The following is an 18,553-nucleotide window of genomic DNA, read 5'->3' as shown; positions in this document are numbered from 1 at the left end:
TGAAATACTCTTATCACTTTTAGTAAAAATTTCTGTCCTCAAAACGGGAAATTTCCATTAGAAACCACAGACTCTCTCACAATGATATACATGTATGAAGGCCCTACTTTGTACGGTGAAGGTACCACCCTAGTCTGCATTCCTTAGAAGAGAAGAGGAGATGGAAACAGCATTTGGCCACTTGTGGGATTTTATCCCCTTTGCTGTGACTTCTGCGCCGTCTCGGTGGGAGGAGGCTGGAGCTGGCCTTGGCGGCTGTGGGGAACGTTGTGCTGGGGAGTTACCACTGAGGGCTCTGGTGAGGAAGTGGAGTCAAGGACCAGATCCTCAAAAATACTTAGGGACCTATCGCCTCTTTGATCACCTACCCACCCTTATTTTAAATAGGAGTTGGGAACATAACTGCCTTGGCAAATTTTGGATGAGATCAGTGCCAGGGAGAGGGCAGGCAGGCTCTAGCAGCGTGAGGTGTAACTCCTTTCAGTTCGCTCTTCATGACCACTGTGCACTGAGCATGGCTGAGATAGAACTAACCTGCACTTGGGCAGTGCTTTTCATTGTGAACCCTTTTATTTTCAGTACCAGTGAAAGGAGCTACAGAGAGTCTACATGATGCATTCCCCAAATCATGTCTACAGAAAACAGATGGTAAAAGCGTGACCTAGACTGCATCTGATAATTACAGCAGATAGATTTAATACCAGGGTGCTTGCCTGGAATGCCAGGTCTGGGGACACAGAGCGAAAAGGGACGGGGATCAGCATCTAGGTTTTGATTTGAGTTGTCATAGAAATATTGCACAGGAATGCTGCAAAGCTGGGATTCAGAGACAGGTTGCTCCAACTGGTGCTTGAATCAAGTTTTAGTCAATGACTCATCTCTAAAAAAATGAGTATGATTCAAAGATCTACTACCAGCCAAAATCTTATGAATGAAGAGATTTCATTGTGTCCCTAGTGGAACTCTGCTCTGAATGAACTCTGCCTTGGACTAACTTACGGGGCCACAGCAAGATGTTTCCTTTAGTATAATTTCCTTTACTGTAAGTGGGCACTGGATCACTGAGATCCTTTGGCTCATCTCCACCATGGTGCCACGCTGTATAAACCTTTAACAGGACTTTGACATGTGAATAATCTCGTGCATGGGCAGAAACCATTCCTTCTCCACAAACTTGATGCATTAAAAGTGATATGCGTGACCACAGGAAAATGAGGAAGGTACCATTTTCTTTAATAAGTAGTGTTATAATGCAAAGTGTAAAATATGAATCCTGCTAAGGTCTTGCGGGAATTCAGGAGGTATTTGGATCTGCCCACAAAATACGGAACAATAATGAAAGTGTAGAGAAAACCAAGAAACCATCCTATTGTGTTGGCTGATTATGCATAACAGCACTTGCACATGTCATATTTGATTTGTACTACAAACTCCCCAGTCATCGCTGGGCCTCACCCCATTATTGCTGGCTAACTCGATTCCTATTAACCAGCTGTCCTCCAGGAGAGTGAGCATCCACTCACACTTCTCTGAACACCACAGGGAATGCGTACACTTCGACTTAAGAGCAGCTAGTAACAAATCTTCAATGTACCTGCTGACTGTAGCCCTCTTTAGAAAGTTGTTTTAAGGGGGGATTGATGGTGATCCCTGTTTTTGCTATATATGTATCTTACAATCTTTCATCTGAGGGACCCACAAACCTTCTCAGTGTCTTTGCTGTTCAGCATATGGAAAACTACAGAGTGATAGAAATACTTTTGCAGTATTTTCTTAAAGCCCACTTGTCTTTTGGGGAGGTAGAAAGTACCAAACATTGTCAAATACCTTCCCAAGCTTGGGTTGCCTTGGAAACGCCTTGTTGGCCTGTCCAAATAACAACTAAATGCAGGAACATTTAAGGCCAAGTTCCCATCAGTACCAATCCAGCAACAGCAGCAGCTGCTGTGCTGAGAACATCTGACAGCTGTCAAAACAGCTGCAACAGAGCAGGGAGATGGGAGATGGTTTAGTCAGTTAAACAGCTTCCACCTGAACTGCAGCACATATTGCTCCTGGGCCCATGAGATGGGGAGGCCGCAGTTGACAGAGATGCTGGGTGAGGAGCTGGCTGACTCCCTAGATGCAAATATGCATCCTTAACTTTGAGATAGAAGCCCTCACTCGGTGCAAGCCACCATGACTTGTTTTTTGACTTAACCCTTACAATGACAAAGGGTTCAAGTCCCTCAGCTGGTGCATAGTGGGAGGGCTTGTGGCAAGGACATTTGGATAACATCTTCAAGGAGACAAACATACCAAGTAATTATTAGCAGAGAGAAAGAATTCTTTAATACCTATGCAGATATGGTATTCTTCTCTTTTTCTCTCTCATTTCTCTTTTCAGACCGTGGTCTGATGGTGAGGTGGAGTAAGAAATGTAGATACTAGTGAAAGTTACATATAATGATATGCAGAAGCTGGGTAGATGAAAGAGAGTGCTCAGTGAGGAGTATGTCGAGTTATGGCTGTCTTCCTGGACTTGGCTTAAGCTGGGTTGCCACTTTTCTTCCATTCAGATTTATAAACATAGCTAATTCACCTTGCCAGGGACTTGGGAGCCCCAGCTTGCAAACTTGGGCTCGCAAACAACGAAATCTGAATTGAAAGGATGCATGTGCCTGCACAACAAAGCAATAAAGGTGTCTCTGGCTTCCCTCTAATAAAGACCTGGGAAATTACACTGAAGAAAGAAAGTCATCTTGATTGCCGAGCCAAATTGGGAAGTGACTGGGAAGTATCCACTGTATGGTTGCATGGGCAAACCTATGTTAGCTGCCTTGTCTCCATGTGCTCTCATAACGCCTCTGGTCACAGGACTACACAGACCTTTTTTTCATAAGATCCCTGTCTCATTTTGGATTTGAAATGAATGCATAAGGAGTGGGCTTAAGATAAATGTAAATAATATTCTTATCTTTCTTAGTTCAAAATTTTCGAATACATCTCATCGCAACCCATGTGATGTTTTCTAGCACATTTTTATTTCTGCACTGAGATACGCAGCTACCACACAGTTTTCTGTGATTATATTTCCCCTCAACACTGTCCAGTTTCTCTTCTCTTCGGCCCATCCAGCCTGAGATTTTTTTCCGGGAAATGGATTCCTCACTAGACATACTATTTCCCTCATGATTTCCTGCAATATGTTTCACAAGAGGGGCAGAATGGCAGTTACTTCTGCAGTTTATGGAACATGTTTTTCTTAGAGGCTCAACATATCCATAAACTGACATCACGGAGAATGATGTTGCAATTAAAATCCACCCACTGGATTTAACTTTCGTTTTACTAGTTTGCAACAGAAGACAGGAAAGTGGCCCAATATTGGTAAGTCTGTGACTGACATTAAGTGTCTGTCTAGCCTGATTTTTCCACTGCTGTTATTTCAATGTCTCTCTTTAATTTTCCCTCTCGGTTTCTTGGGAAATACCTTGGGAAACTGGAAGTTTGTGCAATCTGAACAGAATTTTCTTCTGAAAAGTTGTAACACTCAGAAACTTTTCATGGGTTGGGTAAAGTGTTTCTCACCCAGCTCATCATCCCATACCTGAAAAGATCAGGACATCGTCACAGAAGAGGGGCCAAGGAGGCCGGGGAGGTTTGGGTTTGGATGTCAGTCACCAAGGGCTAGCAAGCCTAAATCCCACCTCCCCTTCAGCTCTGAGCACAGACCATAGGTTTCTCCTGGAGCACTGTTGGTGCTGCATGTGCCTGCACCAGCCCAGTCCCACCCCAGCTCTGCTCCTCCACGGGAAATCCATGCGACCGGCCTTTCCCCTTCTGTTTTCCAATTCTTACTTCTGCTGAACATAAGGCTGCTGTTCATCTGGAGTCTCTCCATACCAAGATAATGCCTGCCGGGGCTGCCGTGTCAGGATTGTTCCTCAGAGTGGTCATGGCAATGTCCGAGGGAGGTGACCAGGGCTTTTCCAAATCAGCGCTCTCCTCTCTTAGGTCTGGCAGAGACTGTGCAAGGTTGGTAACAGGATCTGACATGGCAGCACCTGGCCCTATCCTGTACCATGGGGACTTTCTGTCAGTGAAAACAGTTTTGCCATGAAGCCACAGCTAATTCGTCATCTGGGTCCTGCTCTGACAGCCACAGATAGTTCCAGAGAGTCTCCTCAGCCTACTGCTGGCTAAAGGGTAGGTGAAGGTCTGAGGTGTTACCCCTGATCTCATGGTGCTTCAGAGGAGGGCAATGCCTCATTTCCCCTGTGTATTCAGAAGCAAATGGGGAGCAAAGACAGCAGGGGGTCATCTCCCTGATCATACAGGAAGGGAGGTTGGAGGCCAGGACCAGGGCCACATCCCAGTGGTACCAAAAGGACCTGCCCAAAAAGGAGCTCTCCATTGCTCTTGGGTCCTTCTAACAAGAGGCTGCCATTGCCCCCAGGAATATGCAGGTTGCAATGGACAAAGGACATGAGGTGGAAGAAAGGCAGTGTTCCTGTCCTCCTTTGGCAGATTAAGAGCAGAGAAACATAAAATGACTAAAGGCTTGCCTGACACAAAGGTGCATGAAGCCAGAAGAAGTCTTTTTTTAGGGTAGTCTCTTTCAATCCTGGATCTCTACATCTTGTATAGCTGCCACTTACTGGTGAGGCCTGCCATGAAATAAAGAGAACTCAGTGGTTCTCTAGATTTTATACAGGTGGTCCAGTCTTCCAGAGCTGTCACAGCCTGCAATTCAGGATTGCTAAGAGGAATGGTGCTGACTGGTGTTTAACTGGTTTTAGACGACTCTTAGGTGAAAGTAAATCTGTGGTCCAAGAGTGACCACTTTCTACTTGGTAGGAGTACACAAATGATGCATCCCTGCACATCTGCCCTTCTCGTTCCAGCAGTCTACACATGCACACCTCTCATCACACTCCCTCCTGCAAACCTGGCCTTGCTGTTACGGTGTTGCACGCTTACTGCATGGCCTGTCTACAAAGGGGAAAGGAGCAATTCAAAATAATGTGGTCACAGTCTAAATACAAAGTGGTGCCTCTACTTTCACTTCCCACATTCTGACACAAGCCTGAGGTAGCCCAGATGGGATGGCAAATGAGTGCTATGTCATAAAACCCAGCACAGCTGTGTGAAATGTCACCAAAATTCACCAGAAAGTGCCAACAGGGAAGCTGGTGGGACAGAGAAGGATAAGAGAACTACTGCATCTGAAGCTGAATACCTCCTGCTCTTTTTCACACCTGGACACTGCCTTCTCGCTGCACACAACCCACAGCTCACCAAGACCCAGCCTGTGCTTCAGGCAGAAGGTTGTGCCACAGCTGCAGAGGGGAGCAGCAGGGACTTACTTCTAGGTTGCCTTTAAGAACTTAGGGCAACCATGGGAACCATCTCTGGGACAGTCATTTCACTGAGGCAGAGCCTTGGAAATGGAGGCCCAGAGTCTCCGATGGTGGAAATCAGCAACAGTCACTGCCGTGAAGACATGCTGACTGGCACTGCCATGGTTTCTGACCTATGACATATGTCTCTATTCTTTCCCTCCATCCTGCCGTTTACACTAGCATTGGTATCCCAACACTGAAATCACCAAAGCATGAGACAAACACACTTTCATTTTTGGGGGATGATGGTTATAATCAGTTTCGTGTGTGGCAACACTAAGGGTTCGCTGAAGGAGCACAGACTGAACCCTTATTGCTCAAGGTGCTGTTCAAACACAGCACAAAATAACAGCTTTCACCCAAAGAGGATGCAATCAAAGGCTGAGACTGAGTGGACACGGCCAGTCCCATGGAGCTTTACGAGGAACCAATGAGACCTTCCCTGTCAGTGCAAAAGGTAGTGGCCATAACACCCATTGGCTATTTCCTCTGTCTAAACTGACACATCTACATCCAAGTTAGTCATTTAGACTCTCCCCATAGTCCAGAGAGAGAGCAAGGCTTGTCTACATGGGGAGGAATCCTGTCCTACAGTAGAAACCTAAGACAGCCCAAAGGGTTTCTGCAGCTGGAACTGCCTCTTTCTCCCCATTGACTATAAAGGGGCTTAAACCACAGGCTCAGATGTTCAGCATTTCCTACAACACCATAAACGTGTGGTAAACGCATAGTACATACAGACTAGCATACACAACATGAATGGTTGCATGCTTCCTTCAGTCTAAAAGGAGAACTGGAGGGAGCCTATTTTCCAGATGAAGAAATAAACTGAGACAGAATAAAAACTTCTTGCTCTTCTCTATAGAAAAGTGCTTCTTTCAGATCCTGATAAAGACAGACATTCTCCTTGTGCAGCTCTTAGACAACACCACTACCATTTTCCTTCCATTTGTACTGCTCACATAATAACAGTAGCACCTGGCTCTTAAACAGTTCTCTCCAGCAGTAGCTCTCACTCTGCTCTTTTACGCACTGAGGTGCACCTCATTTACTCGCCCAGGTTCCCTTCAGCAGCGTGGGTCTGTACCACTCTCGTGCCTCCCTTATGAGGGATTCCCACGTCTGATTTTTCCCGACAGTTTTGTAACAGCTGCTTTAGGTTGCCATCATGCTACCGGGGATGCTCTAAGCTGGGTTCTCCCCTGCTTTGCCCAGGGCACTGTGAGTGCAAAATGCTCCCAGGCCCAGACAACAGTTGGATTTATGCCTCCAGTTTGACTAAGCAGAAGGCAGAAAGGCAAAAAAGGAATGGGAGCAGAGGCAGATCTGCAGTTGTGATTGCACGTCAGCAAGGCGCTCCTCCAAAGGCTGCATAATAGGGGTGCCAGTGAGAGGATGTTCAAGCCCACTGTACATTCAGAAAGCAATTGCTGGTGACATTTCTTCACACCCTCCTCCTCCTCAGAGAGAAATTGGCAGGTTCTGAGGTGTTAGACTGCTTGTTTGCATGTGGAGGCTGATAAACTAGAAGCAGGGTCTGCTTCCTTGTGCTGAACTAAACAAGCAAGCAGGGGAAAACCAGTGCCTTTAATCTGACCAGGTATAATAATCTTCAGACTTGCAACAATCTACACTGGAGTATGAAAAGGTGAAAGTTTGCCCACTATCACCTCATGGAGACTGGGGGCCTTTGCCTGTCTCTCTCTTTAACCCTGCTAAGGACTCTGGAGAACAAGTGTTTAAGAATACATAACGCTACAAAATGGGGAAGATAGGTAACTTTTTGCAAGGGCCACAACAGCTAATCTGCTGAGTAACTGTCTAAAAGGCTCATCAGAGAGATTTTCTCTGCAAAGCTGGTTCATGTGACCGATGGCATCATATGATCCATGGCAGCTAGTCGGTGTCTTGCCTCAGTGCCTAGTGGCTTGTTATGCAAGCATGAAAGTTTTCTACAACTCAGATATGCCCAGTTTCTTTTAAATGAGCTTTTCAGTTTGTTGCCAGTCAAGTGACTTAGCTTGGATTGTGTTATTCTTTTGAAAGCGACTACGTGCCTTTTGCTGTTTGAGAAATTTGCTGAATTGCTCATTCCCATGACCAGAATTCTTCATTTGCTGGGACCTGTTGGTCATCATTGCCCCACTGGGTCTTCCCTCAGTGCTGAGATGACCATCGCTTGTGTTATCCTCACAGCAGTTGACTGACTACTTAGTGATTACAAACCACAGTATATTTGAAAAAGCCAGAGATGGGGTTTCAGATTATGTGGTAACACAGAGAAAAGCCTACAGTTGTCACATTCATGCTTCAACAACTAGCATTCAGCCAGCCCAAACTGAGGCAAAATCTCTTCTCTTGGATCCCTGAGAAACTGGTTTTTGTCATCACCACCTTCGGGGGACTTCAAGCTACTTTTTTACATTTTTCACTTGGGGGTTTCAACCTTTCACAGATGACTTCAAGCCTTTGCAGACCTTCAGAAACTAGAACACACACGATACAACCTGTATCCATCAGCCCAAATACAAATAACTCTTCTTTTCTGTGACATACCACTGGCACTCATGCGGGTTGCATTTTAAATATGCTGAACACCATTTGTGTTTATCAGTCCGAGTCACTGGGGCACTTTCTCTGTCTTGCCGTGTTCCTGAGGTACCTCAGCGTCCCCTCGGATGAGAGCCTTAGTTGGTTGCAAGGTTAGCACAGCAGCACCTCTGCCATCCTCCCCACCTTCAGGACAAAAGAGAGATGGAGAAGATGGGCTTTGCAAGGTGAGAAAAAGACATGCCCGAGGCAGCCTCATTCTTCTCCAGGTCTCCTCAAATCCTGGCTGGTCCCTGGGACCACTGCCAGCCATCTCACAGACCTCTCCGTGCTTCTTGACTCTGCCGTATGAGGCATCTTAGCATGAGGTCTCATGAGAGAGACACCCTTGGAGGCAGAGCGGAGGAGGTCAGCCAAACAAATCTTCTTTCCAGAGTATGAAACTTAACAGGACTAAGTGTCTTTTGCAAGTATTTTCTAACCTGGAAGCTGTTGCAGCCAGACCCCAAACCCCAGGGCCAGGAGGAAGGTCAGGGAGCTCTAACTGGTTCTCCAGACACCACCTGCCCTCAGTCTGTGCACTCTGTGCTGGGAAGAAGCTGAAATCAGTGCAGATGGTCCTCCCAGCCTTGGGAAGTTCTTCCAGAGCTATCAGATGACACTGGGTACACAGCCACTGTAACAGACAACCTCCCAGCCACTGCTCTGAGCTGATGGTGATAAAGCAGGATTCTGCTTTTGGAGCGGGTGACCATATTTCACTAAATAAGCTATTTTTATTCCATCTAGTCATTCCAAATTGAACATGAAAACTTGAATTTTGGGGAGGCTGGCCTAAAACAGAGCTACCTGAATATTATAATCTTTGTCTCCTTATAAAAATGCATTGTGTAAAGAAAAGACAACAGGATCCGTCCCATTAAATGCATAGTTACATATACAGACATCCATGTACGCAGATAAGCAGCATTGTGTGTTACACAATTCTGTCATTTTTACTTGGAGGAAAAATACAGACATCCAGGGTAGATTTGCAGACTGCATTTATAATTCACAACCATAATAGTTCTGAGCCATACAATGCCCATTTAAGGGGACTACCCTGACCTTTCTCCATGCTGATTGTGTTCAGGTGTCTACAGAGCAAATCCCAAAGCAACACATTCAAACAACCTGAAGGCCTCTGCAGTGTGAGCTGATCCTGAAGGTTTGTTGTTCTTTGAACAGCCAAGCGTAGTCCCCTTACATTATATTTAAAACATACTCAAGGATGGGGAAACCCAAAAGCCTGGGTGGCAGAAGCACTAAACAACAATGCATACCTTGTGAATGAGGATAGCATTTGTATTAGCTCTGGAGGTCTTACCAGCTTTCTTTTACTTCCCAATTTTAGAAAGAATTTGGGGAATATCCTTTCTTGTGCTATTCTGGAACTTCTGCTTGTAGTTGCAATTGAAACCAAGATCTGTGAAGGTGTGTGGTGGTGGGAAGCCCCTACAGGTGACCACAGCTAACCTTTGTATCCAAATACTCATCAGCTCATGGAAGCCTTGAACACAGCTGAATTTTCAGCTTGAGCCGTCTCATTGGGGAAAAAAGTGTACATAAAACATAGGAATGTAGGAATTAGCAAGCTGGATCAGGCTGGCGAGCCACCTAACCGAGGTTTCTATCTCTAATGGCAAATGATGCTACTTGCTTCAGAAGTGGTTGCATTTCTCATGCCTTTGTAAGAAGCTTTTTCTTCCAAGCCCCTAGTTTATTAATTTTATTTATTCTTGACAAAAGAATATAGGAGAAGGCTGATTTAGGTTCTTATTTCATTAGAAACTGTCTTCCTAAAACAAGTAGGAATGATAATACACTGGTAACCATTTCAGTTTTACCAGTACATCAGCTTCCATCCCTGTGGGCAGAAAAGCACAGTGTTCAAAGGAAAGATTGCTGGTAGGGACCCGGAGCGTTCTTCTGGGGCATCTTCTACCCCCAAAATAGAATCAATTAACAAATGTTTGTCTAATCCATGCAAGCTGTGACACATATGCTGCCCTTTTGCATTAAGTCTTGGCAGTGGGACTCTCAGCTTGCTGTCCTTGAAGGCAGAAGAGCCTTCCTCTCTGCTAGAGCCTATGCTTTTCACATCACTCAGTTCTCTCAGCCACATCCAGAGAGACGCTTATCTTGGTTGTTCTCTGTAAAGCAGCATACAGTCATGTTAAAGAATGACTAACAAAGTGAATTAATGTGTTCTGCTATTGCTTTAGTCTTTTCACGCAACATAAGCAAGACAAAAAATGCTTGAATGGGCTTATAGTCAAAATTCTGGTTTTAATTACTCTTTTTTCCTTGAAGGCTCCTTAAAATTATGCTTTTTTAATGCTGTTTGCTGCAACAAGATAGACGAAAATGTATCCATTAAAGGCGCAGCTTTTTTTCTCCTTTAAGTGTCAGCTGAGTTCCCATTCACCTTCCTTTGTCATCCAAGAGGCCAAGAAAAACAAAGACAAGATTTACACCTGCCAATAGCTCTACCAGGAAAAAAAACCCAAAAGAAAAAAAAAACACCCCAAAGAACCGGGAAAGACTGTTGCTCTTCCTTGTGCTTCTCAGCAGAAAAAAAAAGCCCAAACCCATATCATAGTATTGCAAAACTGACATTGCAAATCAATTTTAAGAATTCTGCTTATAGGTATCATCTAGGGGAATTTCTGATGGGAAGCGTATCTAATACGATAACTGAAACTTTTTTAATGACCCCAAACAATGGAAATTAAAAACTACATCTGAACTGACTGTGAGAAGAAATTAGATAGGAATACATTTAGATCTTTCTGTTCTTTTTCAGTCAGCTCTCTCTGATAAGTCACTTCTCAGCAGAAATGAATAGCATTGATGGGAAACACAAGATGCACTTTGTCCGTTAGTAAGGCAAATATTGCAATTGAGGCTGAATCAGGAGGTGTACCCTCTGTTATTTCCCAGACCTTCAGACTGATAAATTAAGTTCCCCCCTGAGTAATTTAAGAAGTGTGGGCTTTATGAAGAAGCACCAACTTGTTTGAATGTAGGAGGAAAGCGAAAAGTCAACGAAGTGCGGTGGGCTGGCTGACCTGTGCGCCGGCTGAATGTTCTGCCTGTGTGAAGAGAAAAGCCGTCCAGGGGTGTTTGCGGTTTAAGACTATGGCACAGACTCTTTCAGAAAAGCTGGTATTTTTTCTTCCCCCCCCAGGATTTAGAGCTTAGGCTGATAAGTTTACCTGAGGAGAGGGTCTTTCTAAGAACAAAAGCAAATCCTTTGGGCCCTGAAGCACAAAGTCCCTTCCTCCAGTGCTGCCAGGAAAAGGAAAATTAGTCTGATTTGCGATGCATTTCCAAATACATGGCACAATTACCTGGATGGTCCATAGGAGGAGGATGTGATCATTTTTACTAGATGTATGACCACACAGAGTCTAGATGCATACATACAGAGCAGCTGCAGGGAAAAAAAACCAACCCCAAAACCCAACCCAAAACCAAACAGCAGATACCAGGGATCACCATACTTCATAACCCATTCTGTGTCTGCTAGGGTTCAGAAAACCTTTCCTTCTATTGCTACAAAAGAGCTGTCCTGGTCCACTGGGCAAATACTTTGGTAAAACTCGCTAGCCAGCTCTATTTACGTATTAGATTGCAACGCATCCAGCTGGCACCTGTTTAGAGTGGCAGCATTTTCTGAATAATGGCCTGCACAGTCTACTTGACTCCTGATGTGGTTTTGTAAAGATAAAGGGCTTAAGAAGCATAGCTCCCCTCAGAGTGCCTAGCCTCCTTAATTTTCCTCTAGCTGCAAAGCTTGCAAAAAAAGAGCTGGGACCCTGAAATGAGCACTTTACCCAGCAAAGAGTCCAGAGGAACATTTATGATCTGTGAAGCAGATGAAATCTATTTAAAGGTTGGACCTAACTTTCTCTGTGCTGTGGACTTCCCTGTAGCTGTGCTAGCAGCCCCCCTCAGACCAAGCCTGTCCAGGGAAATTCCCTTTCTGCCTTTAGTATCCTCCTGAATGATTACATTTCAAAGTTTCTTTACAATAAGCAGAGCTGCTAGCTCTCTCACCTCCATTTGTTTTGAGCGATCTGCTCATTAGATAGCATTTGAACCAGAGACTGTATTACCAGGGTCTGAATGGACAAGTCCAACTAGAAAAGTGGAGCTGGAAGAGGAGGAGAGCTGCCTGTGGCTGAACACCGGTGTGCCAGAGCGGTGGATATCAATGACTTCCTCAAGGTGAGCACAGGCTTTGTGCAAGTCACTCTCCTGAAGTGAAAGCTTGCGCCCTTCATATAGAAATCGGGAAACGTCAGATGGCTGATTTGAAAATCAGTGATGAATGCTTAAATGCTAGATAAACAGTCAATCGACGGTTTTGATAAGGAAAGGTTACTGTGCCAGTATGTTATATATAGAGAGGCTGGGTTTGGGGTACGAGGGTGGGCATGCTTGATTGACTCTGATGTTGTTGATCTAGCCATTAGCATGATTATTATTAACATTGCTTATTATAGCGCAATGCCTGGGGCTGAACCAAATCAGGGCACCACGGGTGAAAGAGGGACCAGGTTTCTGCCTGAGCAGGTTATAGCCTGGACGCAGCAGGTACCTGGGGTGCGTGCGAGGAGAAGGTTACCGGTTTGAAGGGATCTGGTAATGCTTTTCAAATGAAGAACTGCTACCACTTTCCTGGGAAATATTTTTATAACCTAAACATAATATCCTGGAGAAGTCTGCCATGAGTAGGCTCTCTGAAGTTAGAATGTGGGTGGGTTTCCCTGGGGTGAGGATGGGGGCAGTGACGTGCCTGTTTGCAGAGTCCGGGTTAGTGAACAGGGTGCTGATGGGGCAGCTGCGGCCGCTTGACTGCGCTGCTCCCCCCAGCCAGCTCCATGGTGAGCCCCCATCAGGGTCAAAGTGGTAAAAATGCTGAGGAAAAATAGCTTAGATTCATCTCTTCACAAAATGAAGGGAAGACTGAAACTGTTTTGGAAATGACTTCTGCATCATGAAAAGTTTAGCTGAATGTAAAATGCTTTCACTGAAAAAAGTAAAGTTTCCTCAGCTGAAAACCAACTATTTGAAATGTGAGTCAACTTCTTGCGCTTCTTCCACTTTCAGCAAAGAAAATCCCCAGCAGCCTGCCAAAAATGAGATTTTTGAGCAGCTGTTCTTAAGAAATTGAGCTCCTTTCAAATTTTTTCTTCAAGCCAGCACCAAAAAGACCTGTTTGTTTTGTTTGGCTTTGGTCAGTAAAAGCGGAGTCACAGATTTACCCAGCTCACCTCTGGCTGGCGCAGCAGGGCTCCAAGCAGAGCCTGATTTTCGCTTTCAGTTTGGCTCTTAGCTCACTCATGCAGAAGTTGAACTTTGAGAAATCCCCGAAGACGAAGCCTGGCCGCAGTACTACAATTAGTCAAGAGCAGGATTTTCCCGTCGTTTGTTTATAACTGACTGGAGAGTTTCTTGGGTTTTTTTGTTATTTTTCAAAAAACACTTAAGGTAGGGGGGTTTCAGGGATTATTTTTAGAGATATTATACGAAAAAAAGAGAAGTATAAGAAGTAAGAAAATCCATTTGACTTGATATTTGTGAGACATAATCAGTGTACACATTTTCTTGTGTAGAAGTAGGGTTACTGCTGTTAGCCAGGGGGAGATGGATGCTCATTGCTGGGTTTCTGGGAGGCTGCAATCCAGGGCCACTGCGGGGCCAACCTTACAACTGCGGGTAAGAGCAAAGTGTGGCCGGCTGTAGTTAAATATTGCTGCTTGCCCAAGAAAGCAAGAAGTTGTCTCTTTAGATGCCTCTGGATGCGTTTGGTCCCTTTTAGATGCTTATTCTTTTCCCATCTGGCCATAGGGCCCTTATTTTGCAATGAAGTGGTGAAAGCGGCACGTCAGAGTCATGGTCTGAGCCAGGAGAAGGGCCAAGAGCGAGATCTGGCCTTGGCCTCACAGGATTATGTGAACAACACTTTGATGAAGCTGATGGAAACTGTGCTCAGGTGAGGACTGCAGGATGAGGGAATATCAAGTAGAAAGAGATGTTTTTCTTTTTTCTTTAGGAAAACAGGTAACATGAACACATAGGTTCATCCACCATTCCAAGCCAGGAAAGAGTCCATGAAATCATCTAGTCTGGCTGCACGTCCACACTGGAATTTCAGCTGGTTAGTCTTGGAGCGAGCCCAGCCAGCAATGTGTGTCTGACTAAAATACTTCTGCTTTCAGTTAACACATACACCCCGCAAAAGGCTCTTCCTTTCGACCTGGAGATCTCAGCAGAGAGACCACCATTTACCTTGATTACTTTTTTCCCCATGGTTCAAACTTTCACAGTTGCTTATTAACAGTGTGGTTATGTCCACATTTCTTTTTCCTAGCTTGTAGAGCTACCGCTTCTCCTAACGCCTATTTCTGCTGCTTTCAAGATCCCCTTGTGGCAGCCGTTTCCCCTACATGAATGAATCCACACACACACCCTGAGTCATCTCCTAATCTTCCTTGTAGTAATCTATCTGGGCTGATATCCTTCACATTCGCACTGCAGAGCTTTCTCAAACCCTGCAGCAGTTTTTATGGGATCTTTCTGCAGTTTTGTCAAGTTTCCAAACCCTTTAAAAAATACAGACACCAGTGTCGGCAGTCCTTCAGTTCCAGTGTTTCAAACACTTTTCTAAGGTAAAATTAATCTCCTTACTTCTGCTAATTGTTTTTGATATACCCAAAGGTCACATCAAGCTTTGGGTATATAGAAGCTTCCTTATGAGTGATTGTCTTGCTAATAAACAGCGGAAAGAGGCTTTAAAACAAGTCGCCTGTCCCAGCTCCCATCATCTACCCAAATTAATGCGAGATGTGGACCACTGACACACGGAAGGTAAAAGCGCTGTGCCACCCCACAGCAAAGCCGAGGCCGGGTGCCATGGGCCATGCAGACACTGATGGACAGGTCTGTCCATAGATGCTGGGGACCTCTGTGCAGCTGACATCTTTGGCTGCAGGGGAGGTGGGGACGGCTGTCCCTCGGCTCTGGGGACACCACATCCCACAGCAGCTTCACGCCTGCAGTCTCAGGGAAATCCAAACTCACACCCAGGCAGAACTGAGCTGTTGATAAATTTCCTGTATATGGATACACAGTGTAGAGACTGACTCACAGAGGAGACGAGCCATTTTGACCAAGAGCATTTCTAAGAAGCAAAGGGCTTGCATACAGTTGATACACAGTGAGGACAGGGATAAGGCGTCCTGCTGGATGAGTTTTGTGGGGTCAGGCTGGGTACAAGAGGCTTAGAAAAAAATAGTTGACAGTATTTATATTATTTTTCTGGATTATACTGCCCAGTAAGAAATAGATGCAATGAGTTAGGCTAAAATTCCTCCTCCTGCCCAGAGGTGGGCAACTCGGTGGGACGTCATATTGACATGAAAGCAAATGGCATTTTGCTTTTATGGCTATAACCGATTTAAAATGAAATAGCACATCTACTGATGGACAGATGTTGCACAGGAAGCACCAAGGAGATACTTTATTCTCCAGTGGACGCTCCTCATGTCCTTTGCTTTTCACTGGGTACTTGAAATCTCAGCGTCTGCCATTTCCTCCATATGCAAAACCAGCAGTATTGCCTCAGGCTGCAGCTTTGTGGGGCTGATTTCCACACCCAGGTCTCTTCTCATTAATCCACCAGTACGTGTGGAGCAGGGGAACCACTGTGACTGCACCCCAACCCTGGTTGCTTCAATGCCTGAGTTTTAAAAGATGTAATCAGAGGCTAGGAGCCTGCGACTTAGCTTCCTGGCAGTGGACAGTGGGATGTTACTGCGGCCTGGGACAAAAGAGGAGACGAGGTTGGTGTTTGAAGATGTAACAGGTCCAGCAGCTGGGTTGTGTTTCCATACAAAACCCAAACGCGCAGGCCTATCTGCAGTACACCAGGGTCCTCCATTGGCTTGGGTGGCCTATAGACACTTGCACTTGCCCTTGAAGGGCAGCAAGGACATTTGCTTCTGGCAAATCGCGGGTCTGTCCGTGGCAGCAGATCCTCCAGTGAATAGGGCTGAGACCTACTCGGGATCCTGCGCCTTCCAGTCTGCCCTCTCTCATGAAGGGTTAAGAAGTGCAGCTGGATTTTCTACCTCATTTACACCTGGTTCCTGTGACAGGTAACACTCAAATCTTCAGGGACCTCAAAGAGAGCAGAGTCAGAGCGATATGGTGTGAAGCGTGCCTTCAGGACGTATGAAGTTTCTCCTACATCAGACAACTGCAGTTTCATCTGGTTGTTCCCCATCTTGCTCACAACTTGCCACATGCCTTTTCCTCTGCAGAGCAGGTGACAGCGTCACGTGTGGAATGAGAAACACCAGCGATACTCCAGTAACGCCCTCCTCTTGTGCAACAAGAGGAGCACACCCACGTACACGGTACACACTGCTTCCTCCCGAGCCCTCACTTGCTGTGCCGGCTGTGTGGTACCAGGGAGCTCAGGGCTGCTGCAGAATTGCAAAGGTTTTGCTGCTTCAGCTGACATTTAACTACTAACTGGTTTTGTGGAGACTGAAGTAAAAGGTGCTGTTTGTGGGAGGTGATGTGTGGATGGGAGAAAGAGTAGGAGTAGTAGGTGTCATGCAGTAAGTGCTGTTTGATCATGTTTACCCTTTTCCACCTCGGTTTTCTTAAGGACAGAGCCCTTCTGAGTCCCTTGCAGCCATGCGAGGCTGCAGGGACTCACGCTTGGCTGACCATGGGTGCTAAGTATTTCTGGGCCTGGCTAGCAGGAGATTCCCTGGCAGTGGAGGCACTGGATAACTCCGTGACTGGGCTTAAAAGCCTGCCAAATGCAAGAGCACAGATGGGGAGTGGCTAGAAACCCTCTGGCTCCATTCATACTGGTGGCTGAAATAGTCTGTACGGGCTGACACCATGGCACGGTCTGAAGCTGATCTCCAAACAAACCTGGAGCCATCTCACCCATCTGAGATGAGACTTGCCTGGCTCTCCTAGCTTCAGTGAGCACCAAAGGCTCTCTGTCAGGGAACGGGCACTGCTTCAGGCACACCTGAGCAAGGGGAAGATGAGAGTACTTGGCTCAGCTCAGCCCTGGGGCTTGTCATAGCACTGGGAGGGCCCCACAGCCCTCTATGCTTCATCTTTCCTGCTCTGAAAGGTGCCCATGGCCACTGGCACAAGTGGGCTGCACAAGAACATGCCAAGTACACTTGCACTGGGCTAACCACAGGACCCAGCTCTTAGCTGCTTTTCATTCACCCATAAATCTCAGTATTCCTCCCTGGGGAGGATGCTGAGGAGGAGGATGAAGTGAGCTTCCTGTGGGCATGCAGGAAATCAGCAGCACAACAAGTGGGACTGAAAATCAGGTGGAAAAGGAAAATGCCAAACTTTCCTAAGCCTGAAACATTTAGTCTGTCTTTGCTCTGGCTTTAGCTTGGAGTCCCACTCCAAGGTCAGCTCTGGGCACTGAGGTGGTCCTGGGCAGATTAGCAATGCCTTCCGACTGCTGCACATCAGAGGAGCTCACCTTCAAGACCACTGCCAGCAGGTGAACAGATTTGCTTTTCCAATCGGTCCTGGGGCTCACCCAGGGCTGGGGAGGGCCCTGCAGCCCAGGCACCGGCAGGGTCTCCCCAAGACACAATGGAGTGTGAGGGGCGAGGGTGGGAAAAGAGGCTCCCTCAGAGGGTTCTGAAGGACTCGGAGACATGTGGCTAAAGCAGGGCTGTGATAGCCAGTGCTAGATGTACCGGGGGAACGGGAATATGGAGAGGGATGGGGACATGCTCTCCAAAAAGCCTATGGGCTGCCACCACTAAATCCCAAGTGCAAAAATGATTCAGGCTCTCAAAATGCTTTTGAAAAAGACACTTCTGTGTTTGTGATTATTTGACCCATCAGCCCCAGAGCTGAGGAGACACAGAAATGAAGGCGGGAGGTTGGGTGTGGGTCTGGGCCTCCGGAGGGGCTGCTGCTCCCCAGGGCATGGGAGCTGGCATGCAGCTGCTGTCTGCACATGGGTCTGCACAGCCGGGGCTTGGGGTACAGGCACACCCCAACTAGTGCAAAAGACTAATCATCCATCCCATCTTTACCTCAGATTCCCCCACCTGGAAGTTGCACTTCTCTGCCTGAACTGGGGGGGCCTCATAGCAAACTCCTCGGGGAGTGCCAGGATGGAGACGAGTGCTTTTTCCCTGCTTCTTGCCAGTGCTTTTTCCAGGTGCGATTTGTAGCTTTGAAATGCTCCTCGCTGGGCTGGACAGGCAGTTTCTGTGCTGGTGTTAGCACTCCCCCTGCTCTCCCAGTCACGGTGACAATCGATCGTGAGAGCAGGGCTGGAGACCTCCTGCCAGGCTGAGGAGGGGGAGACGTTTTCTTGCTTGCTCCCACTCCTTCTGCCTGTTTTTTTTTCCCACAGCTCTTCTTCTGCCCTACAGCCAGCTCTTTCCTCCGATCTTTCCTCCATGGGCTGGCCGAGGTGACAGAAGCCACCACTGGGAGAGCCGGCAGGGCAGGGCAGGGCACCCGGCTGCCACAGAAAGCGGGAGGGGGTGGGGGGT

Source organism: Aptenodytes forsteri, unplaced genomic scaffold (assembly GCF_000699145.1).
Source record: "Aptenodytes forsteri isolate BGI_AS27 unplaced genomic scaffold, ASM69914v1 Scaffold82, whole genome shotgun sequence".
Lineage (NCBI taxonomy): Eukaryota > Metazoa > Chordata > Aves > Sphenisciformes > Spheniscidae > Aptenodytes > Aptenodytes forsteri.
Note: the sequence above shows the minus strand (reverse complement) of the source record.